Source organism: Neocloeon triangulifer, unplaced genomic scaffold, assembly GCF_031216515.1.
Source record: "Neocloeon triangulifer isolate White Clay Creek 2 clone unplaced genomic scaffold, ASM3121651v1 ptg000003l, whole genome shotgun sequence".
Classification (NCBI taxonomy): Eukaryota; Metazoa; Arthropoda; class Insecta; order Ephemeroptera; family Baetidae; genus Neocloeon; species Neocloeon triangulifer.
This window is the reverse complement of record NW_026775546.1, coordinates 10,997,766-11,012,570: the sequence shown is the minus strand read 5'-3', so window position 1 is coordinate 11,012,570 and position 14,805 is coordinate 10,997,766. Positions and strand designations below refer to the sequence as shown.

The following is a 14,805-nucleotide window of genomic DNA, read 5'->3' as shown; positions in this document are numbered from 1 at the left end:
GCTTTATAAAACTTGCACTTTCTAAGAAAATTCATGCAATCTCAAAATTTTGATCTCAAGAATCATAAATTACTGGCGCACTTCATCACTGCGGTGGAGCGAAAACGGTCTCCGAGGAAAGGGCTGGTGCCGCCTGATATTTATTTTTGGGCAATATATTAATGCACAAAAGCAGCATTATTTCCGAAAGCGCACACACTCAGTGTATTAAGATTATTTATGTACTTTGGTATACGTAAGATAAAGAAATCCATTAAAAGGAGGAGCACGCAGGAGACGGGCGAAACAAAGGCGAAAAATATTTCCCGCCGCTGTGCATCGCTCTTTCTCTCTTCTTCTCTCTCTCTCGCAGCTCCAGCAATAATAATAATAATGCGAGCGAGCGAGAGAGCCATGGCGGAGATATGGATGTTGCTGCTTTATTACAACGCAGGGAAGAAAGAAAGACGCGAAGTAAAGCGAAGAAGAAAAGAAAGGAGCCGTTCCTGATGAGTGTTTGCGTTGCTGCGGCTCCACCAGCACCAGAGAAAGAAAGCAATAATCTACTAATTTCCACTGATGGATTTTTTCGGCGGCGCGTTTTTCCTCCGCAAATGACTGACTAGCTTTTCTCTTTCGCAGCCGCCCCATTCCTGCAGGGTGGCTATTATTATTATTTATAAATACCAAACGCGCCGTTCGCTCCTCACGAGAAGGAATTCTCTTAGCGCCGGATAAATTGCCAAAGAGGAAGATGAATTAATTGCGCACTGGCCAGCTCGATCAATAATACACCGCATATTTGCTAATGGTCAATATTGAAAGAGGCTTGCGGGGAAGCTCAAGAAGTGGCAGAAAATGCTTCAAGGAAATAATATTTTCTTATAAATTATAATATAGATTTTTAATTAACCTAGAAAATTTATGCAATGCTGCTAATATTTTTCATTCATTATTTCATAATTGAATTTTTAACAAAAGTGAAAAATGCTTTCTTCGTGCAAATTTTCAATAAATATTTTTAAAGCATTTTTTTTTCTCACCGAACAAAATAAATTCAACTGGAAAATTATTAACACAGCGTATACCATAACACAATAATGCGCTCCTTAACTGCGTTCAATTTACGTGAGCAAGTGGATTGATTAGTGGCACCGCGGCGGCACCGGTATTCAATATAATAATATAATAATTTCGCCCGCCTCGCATGGGAATGAAGTGAACTTTGCGCTGAAACGGCTGCATTTTTTCCAACTGGCAGCACCCGGCAATCTCATATTGCTGCAGCACTAATAAAGAATCGCGGTTGCATGCAGAGGCAATAATTATTGCCCCTCCGTTCGATTATTACTTACTACATTATTGTAGTGTGTGTGGTGCCTCCAAGATGCTATAAACAAATGTATAACACGCGAAGTGCACGATTCCACTGGTTTTGTATACAATGTTGGGGGAAATTATGTTAAAATGCAAAAACTTTTAATTATAGAAGTTTTGAGTTATAAAACAATTAAATAAAAAACATTCTTTGCTAAAAGAGGAAATTAATTTCTTTTTTTTAATACTCCAAAATTTACAAAATTATGAAATTTGTACTATTATTCCAACAGTCATCTGATTTTCCTTTTTATATTAATTTTTAACTTCAAGTGAATAAACTTATCGATTCGTCTTTTCTACAAACTTTGATCGGGGGTGCAAAATAATAATGGCCGCGCTAGGATTTGGATAAAGCGGTCGGCTGTTGTATGTATGTGTGGAGAAAAGAAAAACTGTTCAATATTGATCAATATGGATGAAGGAGGGAGAAGATATACACAGCACGCATACATACTCACACGGGGGTGACGCGGCAGCCATAAGGGTGGCGAGATGCGATTTTTTTTCGCTGCTGCCGCACCCCGCGCGCGACACTTTTTTATTCCAGCATCCTCCCCACCACCGCCGCGCCGAACACCACCGACGCTGCAAATATATACATGCATGGGGTGTAAAAAAGCACCCTTTCCCTAAAGCACGCCCTTCGTTAATATTCAGATTGGCCAAATTTAATTATTAATTAACTCGGACGGCTTAATTAAAATGGTGGAGAACAACGTTCGAGACTTGAATACTGATTTAGAGATTTTTACAGGACGTCAACCGAGGAAGAAATTATTCAAAAGGAAGAGATCAGTTTAAAAAAAATTTAATATACAGTTCATTTCTGTCTCAACAGTAATTTGAATAGGATTAACATGGAATTTATATGAAATTTTATTTAATAATATTGCACGAAACTTATTTAAATTTTTAATATCTTGTATATTATTATTATTTTTTTGCATTTTATTTTTTGCTTTCATCTGAAAATTGTAATTCCCCCAGGATCTGGGAGGAAAGGCGAGAAGCAAAAGATCTCTCTGCTCTCACATATTTCACTGGGGCATCACCTATCAATGGCAGAGCGTCTTCTTTTCTTGCTCTCCGGCTTTTTTTCGTATTCTTATTTCGCATATATAAGAGACAGGGGCTGCTCGTCGGTGTCACCCACCCTCTCGGGGAGAGCCACCCCCGAGCCGAATCTCTTTTCTTTTCTCTTAGAACAGCGACGAGTGAGTTTTACTCCAAATCCCTGTCAAAGTTTTTATTTTTCACCATGCGATGTCGCGCTTAAGCTTATTCTCTTTTTTTCTCATAATATATAAAAAAGCCGGGCTGCGAGGGTGGCTGGCTGGCTGCGCCGCGTGCGTTTTTTCCGCCCGCTCTCCGCACATATACATAAGAGAGAGAGGGGTAGGTGGTTTGGTTCGGTGTGTAGTAGAGATAATAATATCGATTTGTTAGTCATATTACGCCAAGGGGACTTTTTTTATCTCTCTCGACCGCCGTCGTGCAGCCGCGGCGAAAAAATCGCTAATTCCGAATTGGATCAAAGAGCAGCTCCCTCTCTTTTGGTTTTCACTCTTTTTCGGGAGCAAGCACGTGAGAGAGACGCGCGGAAAGGGGTTGACACGCAAGCCTGTGTGTCAGATATTATGTATTTTATGCCATCTGAAAACATCTTTTGCGCCCTACCCTAAGAGCACCCTCGTTGTTCACCCTTTCATGTTTTGGGCGGATTATGCATGGTGTGCACAGCGGCGGTCGTGTAACGCGAGGTGTCACCTTTGCTGCCGCTGCACTCGAATTTCGCTTGGCATGTTGGCAGTCACTTTGTAAAACTTGTTACTTTACTAAAAAGGGTAAAAAGTCGTGCCGTAATAAATTCACAAAAGACGCTTCTTTTTCTACCCCATGAAACGTTTCAAAAAAGGAAAGCGTTTTATACACAAATTAAAATACCTCCAATTTAAATATCCTGAATCCGAATTAAAATTTTTGTAATTTAAATTATTTTTATAATTTAAGATTCAATATTTTCATTTTCAAAGAGAATTTTGAAACAAGTAATTAAAGTAACAGGAAGATACTTAAACCCGTTCAAAAACTATCATTTCTATTAATGTTAATTTAAATAAGAGTTGAAGATTCAAATTTTAATTAATTTCGATCCTACCTTTTACTTTTTTCTCCTTAAGAAAAATTCCCTTTTTGTCTGAGTGCTTTTTCAGCAAAGACTCACCTCCTGAAACAGAAAGAAACAAAAATAAGACATTTTTTTTTTTAATTTTTTTTAACGCTGCTCTCATTAAAAGGCGACATTTTTTTACATCTTTTCCCTTTTCAGTTGGTTTTCTTTGCAAGTCGCGCATCTGCTTTAAAAGTGGCGCTTGAGTGGTCTCCACGCCGATTAATTATTCACGATTTCAGCAGCGCCTCGCTTTCAGAATAAAACTGCTGCGCTGTTTGTGATGAGTTGAAATAAAAAAAGCAGCGGAAGAAAACGAGCGTACATGTGTACATTACGGCCTGCCAGAGGGGGTGAGTCACTCACCCCTGGCGCACTCACCCCCGGCTCATTACCACCGCGCACACACACAGAGCCGAGCACGCACCCTGCAGTGGAAAAAAACGCCGGCGAAACACAAAAGAAAAACATGGCAGGTGAATCGTTTTAATTTCTCAAAGTACGTGAATTAATTTTTATACCGAAAAACTTTTCTCGGCCTCTATAATTAGCCCTTCGAGAAAAGTTCTCATACGTCACTTCTGCGGCAATAAAATTTTATGGCGGCTGCTGCCGCGGTGGTGGCGGCATGAATGGTGCTCGGCTACCCCCAGCGGTGACCACCCCGACCGCCACCCCCACCCACCCCAGAGCCGCGGCGAGCCAACCACCCCCGACGTCAGCTGATCGCAGCCGATGACCCACTGATCTTGACCCCTTCGTGATAGCCGCCGCAACCCGCAACACACATGCTTTTTATATGTGTCTAGCTAGTGTGGAGAGAGAGAGAGTGAGACGCAAACGGACGGTGTGGATTTCAAACGAGCGGGGGAGGAAAAGTCTAGGATTTTTGCTGCGCTGGCCAGAGAAGGGCTTATGAAGCGGTATATCGGCAAAAAGTGGAGCTGGGGAAAGAATGACCAAACACAATAAAATTAAATTGCGTTCGAATTGCAATTCGGATATTTACCAAATTTTAAACATGTAAGAAGGAAAAATCAGTTTTGTTCAATCAAATTAATTTGATTTTTTTTTGTCTTAATTTCCGTTTTATAGTCAGGACTATGAAAACCCTGATTGTATTTTGGTTTTCAATTTTTCTACAAAAAAATTGATTTTTGAATACAGTTTAAGGTTAAAGAGTCTTTTAAATATTACAATTTTTCAAAAGTAAACACAGCCATAAGGAAAGCAAACTCTATTAAGAAATTGAAACAATAAGGAAAGTTAGATATTAAAATGCAAAAGAGTCAGCAAACGCAAAATAATTGTTTTGAAAATTTAAATAAAGAAATTCTGAATTTCCTTTTTTTGTAAATTTGAAATTAAATAAAAATAATTCAAAATTAGCAAGTTTATACAGGAATAAAAATTCAATTAAAACGGAAGTCACAAAGTCATGAGAAAAGGAATCCTTTCTTCTCTTTATGAGCTTTGGGATGAAACGATTCGTGAAAATTTGCTTTCTGTCTTGAGCAATCCCTCTCTCGGTCTGCTTTGTTTTTCTACCATATTCCCCTCAGATTAACACAGTATACAGCCGAAGGGCATCTCATTTCTCAAAAGTGCATAGCGGCAGAAAGCGTTGGCTGCTGCTCGCCCGGCATTAAGTTGTCTTTGTCTTAATTTAGCAGCGCGCCAGAGCGAAGACGCAGAAAGAGAAAAGGAGAGAGAGAGACGCTCGGAGCTTTATGTGGCGAGTGTTAATCTCTTTGCTAAGCTTCAATTGTAACAATGTAAGACAATTAAGCCCGGGGCCATAACAATAGCGCAGCCGTCGTCGGGCTGTTTGTGCTGTAAACCATCCAAGGTGCGGCTGAATGAGAGAAAGACAAACAATGAGCGGCCGAATAATGCCCAATCGTTTGTCATCTTCTGCGACTTCAAACAACACTCGACTGTGCGCACACAAAATCCAGATTTATCAGCATTAGGCTGATTAATTTCAGCCGCGTGATTAATTAGCCAAATCACGCGAGCCACCGCACCAGCATGGGAAGAGCAACGCGCCAATTAGTCTTTCACCCCTTTGCTGTTCTAGATATAAACCCAACACCAGATTTATCGAAAGAGAAACTTCTTGTCTCAAGGCCATCAGTCAGTCTATTATTCAAGAGAGCAAAATTTATTGCAATTGAAAGGGTTAAAAGCATGACACGATTAAAGCTTAAAATATATTTTAATATTAAAAAATTCCAATCTTAAATTGGTTCGTATTCCTAATTTTTTCCTTGAAAGTCCAATAAGAAATTGGTTAAAGTTTATAATGAAAAAAAATTATACTATGTTGATTCAAAAATTTTTTTTTGTTAGAAAGAATCATCATTTTTATTAAAATTTTCTATGGAAATATTTCTTTTTCAAATTAATTATTTTCCATAACTGAATGTAAACGATATGATGTAAAAATTGAGCATATGAACAAAAAGAACGCAATTTTTATTTAGGAAAAAAATATTATAAAAAAATTTTTTTATCTTGGGGGGAGACTGCAATTATCGTAGCTTTTTTCATTCTATCGTTTAACACTGAAGTTGTATTTTTTATGTTATTTTTTTCTCATTATTTTTAAATTAGAAAAGGATCCTTAATTTGGTTTTTCACGTCTCGCCACCGTTCCGATTGAACGCCCCCTGAAAGAAAAACGGAATTTTTAATCCGTTTTATTGACTTCTGGCGTGCGAGGCCGTGCACGCCGAGAGATTAATTATTCAAGCGCGAGAGGCACCTTCTTTCCAAGACATTAATTAATTACCATCCCCAATTTTCACCCGCCGACAATAATAAGGCCACGTGCTAGATTGATTTTGCAATTTGCCGGGGAGCTAATTTAGAAGCCGCCACCGCGCTTCTTCTTCCTTTTCTTTCTCTCTCTCTCTTATATAATAAAACTCTCTCATTCTTGGTAGTCATCAAGGAAATTCTTTTCCACCGGCTCACACGCTTTCCTTTATTCATCATACATGGGGGGATGAATTTTTTATTACGCACATGCGGCGAGAAAGAAGAAAAGGTCCGTAAAAGGTAATAAAAAATATCGAGGGTGCATGCGCTGCTTTTCTTTCTATTCCTCGGCGTGCGGGGAGGAAATAATTTTTATTGTTCGTGTTGGGAGTTGCTCGTGCTAGAAAAAGAAGCATTAATTAATGAATAATTATTTTTCTGCTTCTTCCCGGCGTTTTAGGGTTCGCCGGCCAATGAAGACGAGGGTGGCTCATTGATGTGGCGAGTCACGCACGATATTCCAGCCCAGCCTTTTCTCCGCCGCCGCGTGTGTCATTTATAAATACATGCATTCAAGCGGCCAGGTCGCTCTCTTTTTAATCACACTCCCTTCCTTTCTTTCTTTCTTTCTTCTGTGCCCGGCCTCGTGAAATATTTAATTAGCCAGATGGAAAATTGGCCCGGACAATCAGCAGCATGGCAGCAGCCAGGCGTGCTCTGCACTGCTGGCAAATGGGCCTAGATTGCTTTTTTTAGTTTTTTGTTCTGCGCGCCGGCAATTTTCCTCTTTCCTCGGAAGTTAATTAATTAATAATTAGTTCGTGATGTCGTGGCGTTTCGCAGTTATTTTTGCTTTGGGTGCTCAGAAAATTGCTCTTTATAGAACAAGTGGAAAAATTGCATGCAATCTTTTCGGTACATGACCTCTTCTATTGTAATTAAAAACTAATATTTCTTTATTAACGATAAACGCGGGTTGAATTAATTGAGATCAACCAATAATGCTAATAATGAATGGGATTCAACTCTTTGCCTCAATTCAACATTCGTGATTTAAACCAAATCTTTGTATAAATAAATAAATCAGCTTATTAATTTGAGGAAAAAATTATAATTTTAAATTATTTTATTTAAAAAAAAACCAAACTAAAAATTAATTTTATTTAGAAATGTAGCATCTAATATATGAAAATTTGAATGGAAGGAAAAATTTATAAAATTTAAGAATACATATTCGTGAAAAGGGGAAATTAAATAAATAGAAAGTTTTTTGTTTTTTAATGCAGGAGAGGTGTTGTGACTGCAATATAATAAAAATGGAATAAAAATCAATATTTTATTAAAAATTAAGGAAAAAATTAAGGAAAAAATTAAAATAACTAAATAAAATTAATACATTATTTAAATAAAAGGAATAATTGAAAAAAGTCTTGTTTCTTTTGTGCAAACATATTCATAAGGGATATGTATAGCAATATTTTTAACATGTAATTAGGAGAAAATGAGCCTGTTAATTGGCTTTTTCTGATTAATTTATAAAGAATTTTTGTTTTGTTAATCAAATTACTAACAATTTTATTTTCTATTTTTCTACATTACACGAAATGGTAGTCCCAGTGATGATTATTTATATTTATTTAAAAAAGCTATGATTTCAATAAGGCCGACTGAATTTTAAATTTCTTTGATTCCTCTCGTTTTGTATCTCATTTTCAATTCTCTCAACAAGGCTCAAAAGTTCAAAGTGTCTCGACCGTATAAGTTGGCGTTCTTTTGAACAATCCCGAGACATCAATGGCGCAAAAGAAAATCATCCCCGAGGGCTCTTGATTAGAAAATCCAAATGCATGAGAGCTGATCAAAGCTAGCATTCCAGCAGCCAACGCACTTTGAATCAGCCATAGAAACGACTCATCGTCAGCAGCGCATTTACCCGATTGGATTGTTGTTAATTTTGCGTCTGTCTCTGCCGAGCCGCACATCACAGGACTGCACAAAACAAATTCCAGTTCTCTACTCGAAGGAGCGTGTGGGATAAATGTTTTAATCAAATTCTAATCACGCGGCGGCAGCGTTTTCGCTCATCTAGGCCGAGTATTCTTCGGCATTCCAGAGCGAAAAGGGCTTCTCAGCAGCAAGTCCGGTCGGCGCGTCTATTCTTATGGAAATGCGGCGGCGGCGAAATAAATGATTTCGCGATTCTGGACGGATGGATGCCTCGAAGGCGGCTTTCATTAGCGCGGCCCCCTTTTTCGGCACCCTCTCTCTTCTTTATTTTTTTTTATATATGCGTGCACGGCGAGTAACCCCAAAGCAAAGCAAGCCAAGTGTGTATGTGCACAATTTGAAGCTGCCAACTTTTTTCTTTAAAAGCAGCAACCAAAAGAAAGAAAGAAATCACCCCCGACGTACTGAGAGAGAGAAATTTCGGAAATGTATGTATGCAGGGGTGGTTTGCTGTGTTTTTGAAATGGCAAATGGCAGGGTGAGTGTTTTCTTTTTCTTTTTTGGAGGAAAAAGAACAGCTCCCGGTTTTTTTTTATTTACCAATGGAGGAAATTTCTTGGAAAATCAATTTTTGCAGGAATAACGGGAGAGTGAATATGAAAAATTCAAAAACGAATCTCCTTTTTCGTCGCCAAGGCTGATTGATATTTCTACGCGAGGAAGACTTGAAAATACTCAATGCTCTTTGAGAGAGGGTGCAGCCGTACAAGGAATTCTGTATATAATAAATTAGAGCCATTTGTAAGATGATCCGTCTTAATATGCACAAGACGGAGCGAAATCTCACATCAGAAGACCTTTTCAATAATAATATTAAAAATGGCCGACGTTTCGCTTCTCGCTTGGAAAAAAACGCTGTTTGCCTTTTCGAGCTAGGCAGGGCGAGGAGAAAGAAAGTCAACAAAACTGTGAATATGATTGATGACGCGGATATGTATATCCCCAAATGAATGGTGCAGACCGAGATGTGCGAAAGCCCCATAACCAGATTACACCCTCGCCGGAGAGGCTCCTGCTGGTCTGCTCGCCGTGGCCGGCCAAGTTTGCACACAGACTGTGAGCATTAAGGTGCAAAGCTCACTCGCGCTTTCAACGCTATCCAATTTGCACACGTCAATCGAATTAGGGGCTGTTGTGGCTCGAGGCGGGCGATATGACCAGCTTTTCCCAAAAGTGAAAGTTTTTTTTACCATAGAACGCGAGGTCAAATTAACAAATTCAAAATTATATGGAAATTGTATCATTTTATCTATTCCACAATAGATTTCTAGTTCAAACAAATGAAGACTTTAGTTCAATTTCTTAAATTTTCAGCAACATACTGAGGTATAATGAAAGTTATTAAATTTTTCCTTTAATTATTTGTTGAGAAAAATTAAATAGTTTCAATATTAATGATTGTTTTAACTATATAAGAAAATAATTTGAGAAAATATAAATTTATAATTTTATTTCAATATGAATAAATTAGAAAAATATATAGTTTAAAACATTATTATATAATTTTATAATTTTCATTCAAATATAAATAAATTATAAAGCATGTAGACCTGCTGAGAATTAGCAAGTGCGGAGAGAAACAAAGCATATTTTAAACCTTTTTAACATGGTCCGACGAGCTTGTTAAAACCTATAGGGCCATCCCATTGAAGAAGTATTTGGAAAAAAGTCAGGTGCGGCTGAATGGCGTGTCCCTTTCATTGGCGGCCGTCGTGATTTGCATTTTACAAGGGCGGCAAAGAGAACCGATTCACATAAAATGAAAATAAATTTCGGTATAATTGCCAGATGCTATTTGAATAAAAGTATCGCGGAGGAAAAAATTTCAGAAGCCGGCGACCTTTTACATCAGTCAAATGTGATTGGAATTCTTTTTCGAATAACCTTTTTTTGTTTGTTCTGCCGGCTAATTCGGCTGATTAAACGGCCATAATGGAGCCGATCACATTGTTTATCAGCGAGTGGAATCACCTAATTCTGCTCATTGTTATTTAGAATGAGCGCGAGGAAGAGCCGCCGCCGCCGCCGATCGAGGCAGGCCAGGTGCGCACCTGGGATCTCGCCGCCGCCAATGCCTTTTCTTTCTTTGTGCCTTTTTATTATTGTTAATTCCTGTCCGTCTCTCTTAAAAAGGACCTCCACTACTTAAATTAATACCCGCGGCCGAAAAACTGCTCCTCTTCGCGCACAACCGGCGAATTCGCCGCTTTTTTCGTACGGCCATTGTTATTATATTTTTATTTTATACACGACCCTGGCTGGCTATGAGAGAATTGGAAAAGGTATTACGTATGTATAGGAGAGCGGAGCGAGCGAGAGAGAGGAACACAACAAGTCCAATCAATCTAACATGTAGCATCAATCAATCTATCAGATGGGATTTTGTATACAAATGCAGAGGGCACAAAAAGCACTGGCGACTGCTCAAACTGCCTTATAATGCAATAAATTGATGCCGAGCCCCACGCCACGGAAAAAATAAGGAGTGAAGAAGAATATCAAACATGGAAATGGAAAAGTTTTTTGCAAACTGTGTGAATGTAAAAAGTCAAGTAGTTTCGGTAGAGATTGAATCAAAGTTGATCATGCATTAAACATACAGAACAAAATGTCAATTCAAAATGTTCTTATTTTCTTATCAAGAAAAATGCTGATTATATATTTTAATTAAGCTGTACAATAAAATTTTGATACAAAAGAAGAAATATAAACTGCAATAATTAAAAATATATTAATAACAATAAAATCGACTTAATTTTTATTTTTTAAGTTAATATTTCCACATTCAAATTTATTTTGATGAAATGGGGTTGTAAATTGAAACTGAAATTTAAAAAAAAAATTACTTCCCAGCTGAACTATTTACTAATTAACAAGATTAACAATTTATTTGCTCTGATCAAATTCAAATCAGGATTGTTTTTAAAATCTACCTTTTAGGAGAGCCGACATTTTTATGGATTGAAATAATTAAAAGGAGAAGAATTTAATAAAATAATTTTGTTATAACATGTGCTGATATATTAAAAACAAAAATTAAAATAAATTTTACTGAATGAAACAAAAGCTTTAAAAAATGCCGCACGTTATGTTATATTTTCTTATTTATTTTTATTTTTTCTAATTTGGCCCACTTTTTTAGCTATGATATGACAGAAAGCCCCGTATATATACTTTTTGCAAGTCTAGGAAATATTTCAAAAGTCTCGGTCTGCACCTGTGGCCGCCAGCTGATGGTCATCGAGAGCGAACCTATTCAACACCCACTTGGGCCGGCGATTCAAGTGTGCAGGCCGGTCAGTTTTCCCTCCTCTCTCGGCGTAGACACGCATCACACTTTCGCACAGCCATAAAGCCGTCGTCCGTGGGTCTGTATCTATCTATCTCATCATGCAATTTTTCCAGATTTCTGCCATGTAGACGGCGCCGCCGATCGATATGTTATGTCGCTTGTGCCAAGCGGGCTGCGGCTCGCAGGGGTGGAAAAAAAATATATAATCCAGCACGCTTGCTTTTTCCCTCAACGCCGCGAGTCCAGCTGCGGTGTTAAATTTAAACTGCGCCGCTCGAACCGGCGTGTCAAAGGCGGCCAGGATGGGTTCATTGGAAAGGAAAAGGAAAGAAATAGCAACGAGAGTCGCGCGAACTGACGGCAGGTATAAATGACGCGAGAAATTATTATTGCGAGCCTTCAAACGGACAAGCACGTGCTCCGGTTGGCTACAATCAAACTAGCCGAAACTATAAGTGCGATATTAAAAAATTGTTTAAATGAAAATTTCAGAAAAATCAATTTAAATTTTAAATGAGATTAAATAGCAATGATAATTAAATTATGATTATTGGTAAACTGATGTCAAATCAATTTAATAAACATTTTAAGATTTAATTAACAATTTGCTGCATTTTTATTTGCCAAAGTGCTGAGAATGACAAACTCTGGCAAGTAGGTATCGCATTCACATTAAGGTGTTTTTGTTAACCAAGTTATACGGAATCACTTAATTAATCCTATTAAAAGTTGAGCTTGCTTTTGAACCCCTGCCACTAACGGATGAATAAGGCATTTTATGAACTTCGCAAAAGAGACCAAAACACATTTTATTAAAAACTTTTGCTGACGACATGAGCATGTGCATGGAAATGCGGTTACAAATCTCCACACAAACCAAAGTGTCATCTATAAATCATGGTTTTTGAGGATATTCAATTTCTCGCGCCTTGTGACAAGTCATGTCGGTCAGTTATTATTGGATTCGTTTGACGTTGTTGAATCTGGGTAACACCAATATAATTATGTCTTTTTATACTGTTTTTAAATGTCATAAAAATGATGAATTCTTCCAAAATAAAACTTTCCAGTCCATAGCTATGCTTATGTACTTGTTTTCAAATTTCTAATTATATAAAAAATAGCTGCATGAAATCCACAATGATAATTTCTTAAATTGCGTGATTATCCATATCAATCAAATTAAAGTTCAATATTTCTAAGATTATTCATACAATTGCAAGATAAAATTATTTAGAATGAATGCTTTATATATTTATTTTTAATTATTTCATCAAAATATGGTATTATTTTTTCCAACTTTTAAACATTTTTTTCTTTCGCCTTGAATTATTTATTTGACTTTAAAATTAAAAGGTCTGCTCTTCCCCCTCTTCGTCACTTCCTTCTGGGACGGCGTTAATTACTGGCAATTAGCCCCTTCCTAATTAAAGCCTGTTGGAATCTGAGTGTTTCAATTTAAAAGAGTCGCCGCCTCACGCTCTCTCGTCGCCGCGCTCGGTGTTGCGGCTGTTGCTCTTTTTCTCTCTCTCAAGTCGTTTGCTTTTTAATCAGCAAAACTGCTCTCGGGCGCGTCAAGACAGAAAGTGACACTGCGCGCGGGACGGGCCGTAATTAAAATAGCCTCTGAAAGCATCTCGGTAATTAAGCCGGTTAATTTCTCCTCTTCGGCGCTGGCGGTTTTTAATTATCACGCGCGGCCAAGAGCAAGGCGCGTGGTGACGAAAATAGCCAGCACAGAAAATCAAGGGACGTTTAAATAAATGAGTAAAAAGAGGACAATTTTCTTTTAATTTTTCTCTTCTCGCGAGACGCATGCTAATATAATTGCCAACCGCGGTCTTAATTTATGGAGTCGGCATTAATTATCGGTGGGGCTACATCGTACTTAGCGCGATTTATCCTGTCTGTTGTGATGTTTGGATAAAAATTTAACTGCCCGCCGCCCCACAGGGGGTGCTGTTCTCTCGCGCCAGCCTCAAATGAGATGCAAAACAGCAGATTTTTCATCTTGCATCTCGTCTTGTGCGCACAGACAAATTTACGACGGCCAGGAATTCGCTCGTGAATGGCGCGATAATTAAGCTTGAGGAGAGATGGAAATCTGAAGAAGAGGCAAAATGTAATGCAAAAATTTTGAATAATGAATTCTAATTTTTTAAAGAATTAATTTGCTTTTGATTAAAACCGTAGTATTTATTTAAAAATTAAATTGCTTCCAAACTGATTTGAAAGGAAATAAGAAATAATGTAGCTCTAGCAATCATCAATTTATATAATAAAATTTAGTAATTTTTTAAAATTCATTATAAATTTACAAAATTTAAATTTATATAAATTAAATAATTTGTAATTATAAATTGACCTCATAATAATGATAAACCTATTTTGTGAGCAGATCTTAGTGTGAACTTGCGCCTTTGAAAATTTAGTTTGGGGGAATGACTTGAGCCCGCGCGAATAAATAATTAAAGTCGGTTGAGTTAATTCCAATTACAGTTCCAGTCGAGCGTCACCGAGTGTGATTAAAAAAGTTTCTCTCCCGCTTCTCTCTGTGTCCCCGGCAAAGGCGGAAAACGCGCGCTGATTTGATATTTATGATGACGTCAGTGCTAATTAAGATTCTTTCCATTTGACCACATCATGAATACGTTATGAGCCGAGAGCGAGGGAAGCTGGGAGGGGTCTTGGAAAAAACGTGGCCGGAGCAAAAATTAGATTAAGACAAAAGTTAAAATGGAATTAAATTAGAAAAGCTCAGGTCCGGTTTGTGTGTTTGTGGCTGCAGCAGCCCTCGCTCGGTTTTAATGTGATTATTCTGGTGGCCAGGCTGTGCGTTGTGCCGCTGGAAAGAAGGAAAAAGACAAAAGTCAGCCACCGTCATAAAATAAACAGCAGCTCGGGCGTCTTGAAATTAAATTTAATTATGGAAAGACGCCCCGGCGCGGAGGAATTAAAAAGAATACAAGAGAGGAAGGGAAAAAAAATAAGAGACGAGGAGTTGAATCTGTTGTGTTGCAAGAGAGTATTCCATCACGGATATGGAAATTAAAAATTTATAAATAAAAAGATTGGGAGAACAGAGAGCTGAGCTGGAAAGAAGCTCTAAGGAAAATTAATTTCAAAAGTAAAAAATTGTCACCCAGAGCTAGTTTGCACACCCCTCATGTTTAATTGAAAAGAAACAATAAATAATTTAATATAAAAAAGGGAT

At 37.8% G+C, this 14,805-nt stretch overlaps 1 protein-coding gene across 6 annotated transcripts in view; it reads right to left on the bottom strand.

Annotated features, from left to right (window-relative positions):
- The window catches only part of LOC132193135 (zinc finger homeobox protein 4), a 171,578-nt gene that overhangs the window by 69,335 nt on the left and 87,438 nt on the right, over positions 1-14,805 (bottom strand). For all 6 annotated transcript variants that reach the window (XM_059613550.1, XM_059613552.1, XM_059613553.1 and 3 more), the window contains one exon: positions 3,518-3,586. The gene's annotated coding sequence lies outside the window, so the exon portion shown is untranslated. The remainder of the gene's footprint in view (positions 1-3,517; positions 3,587-14,805) is intronic.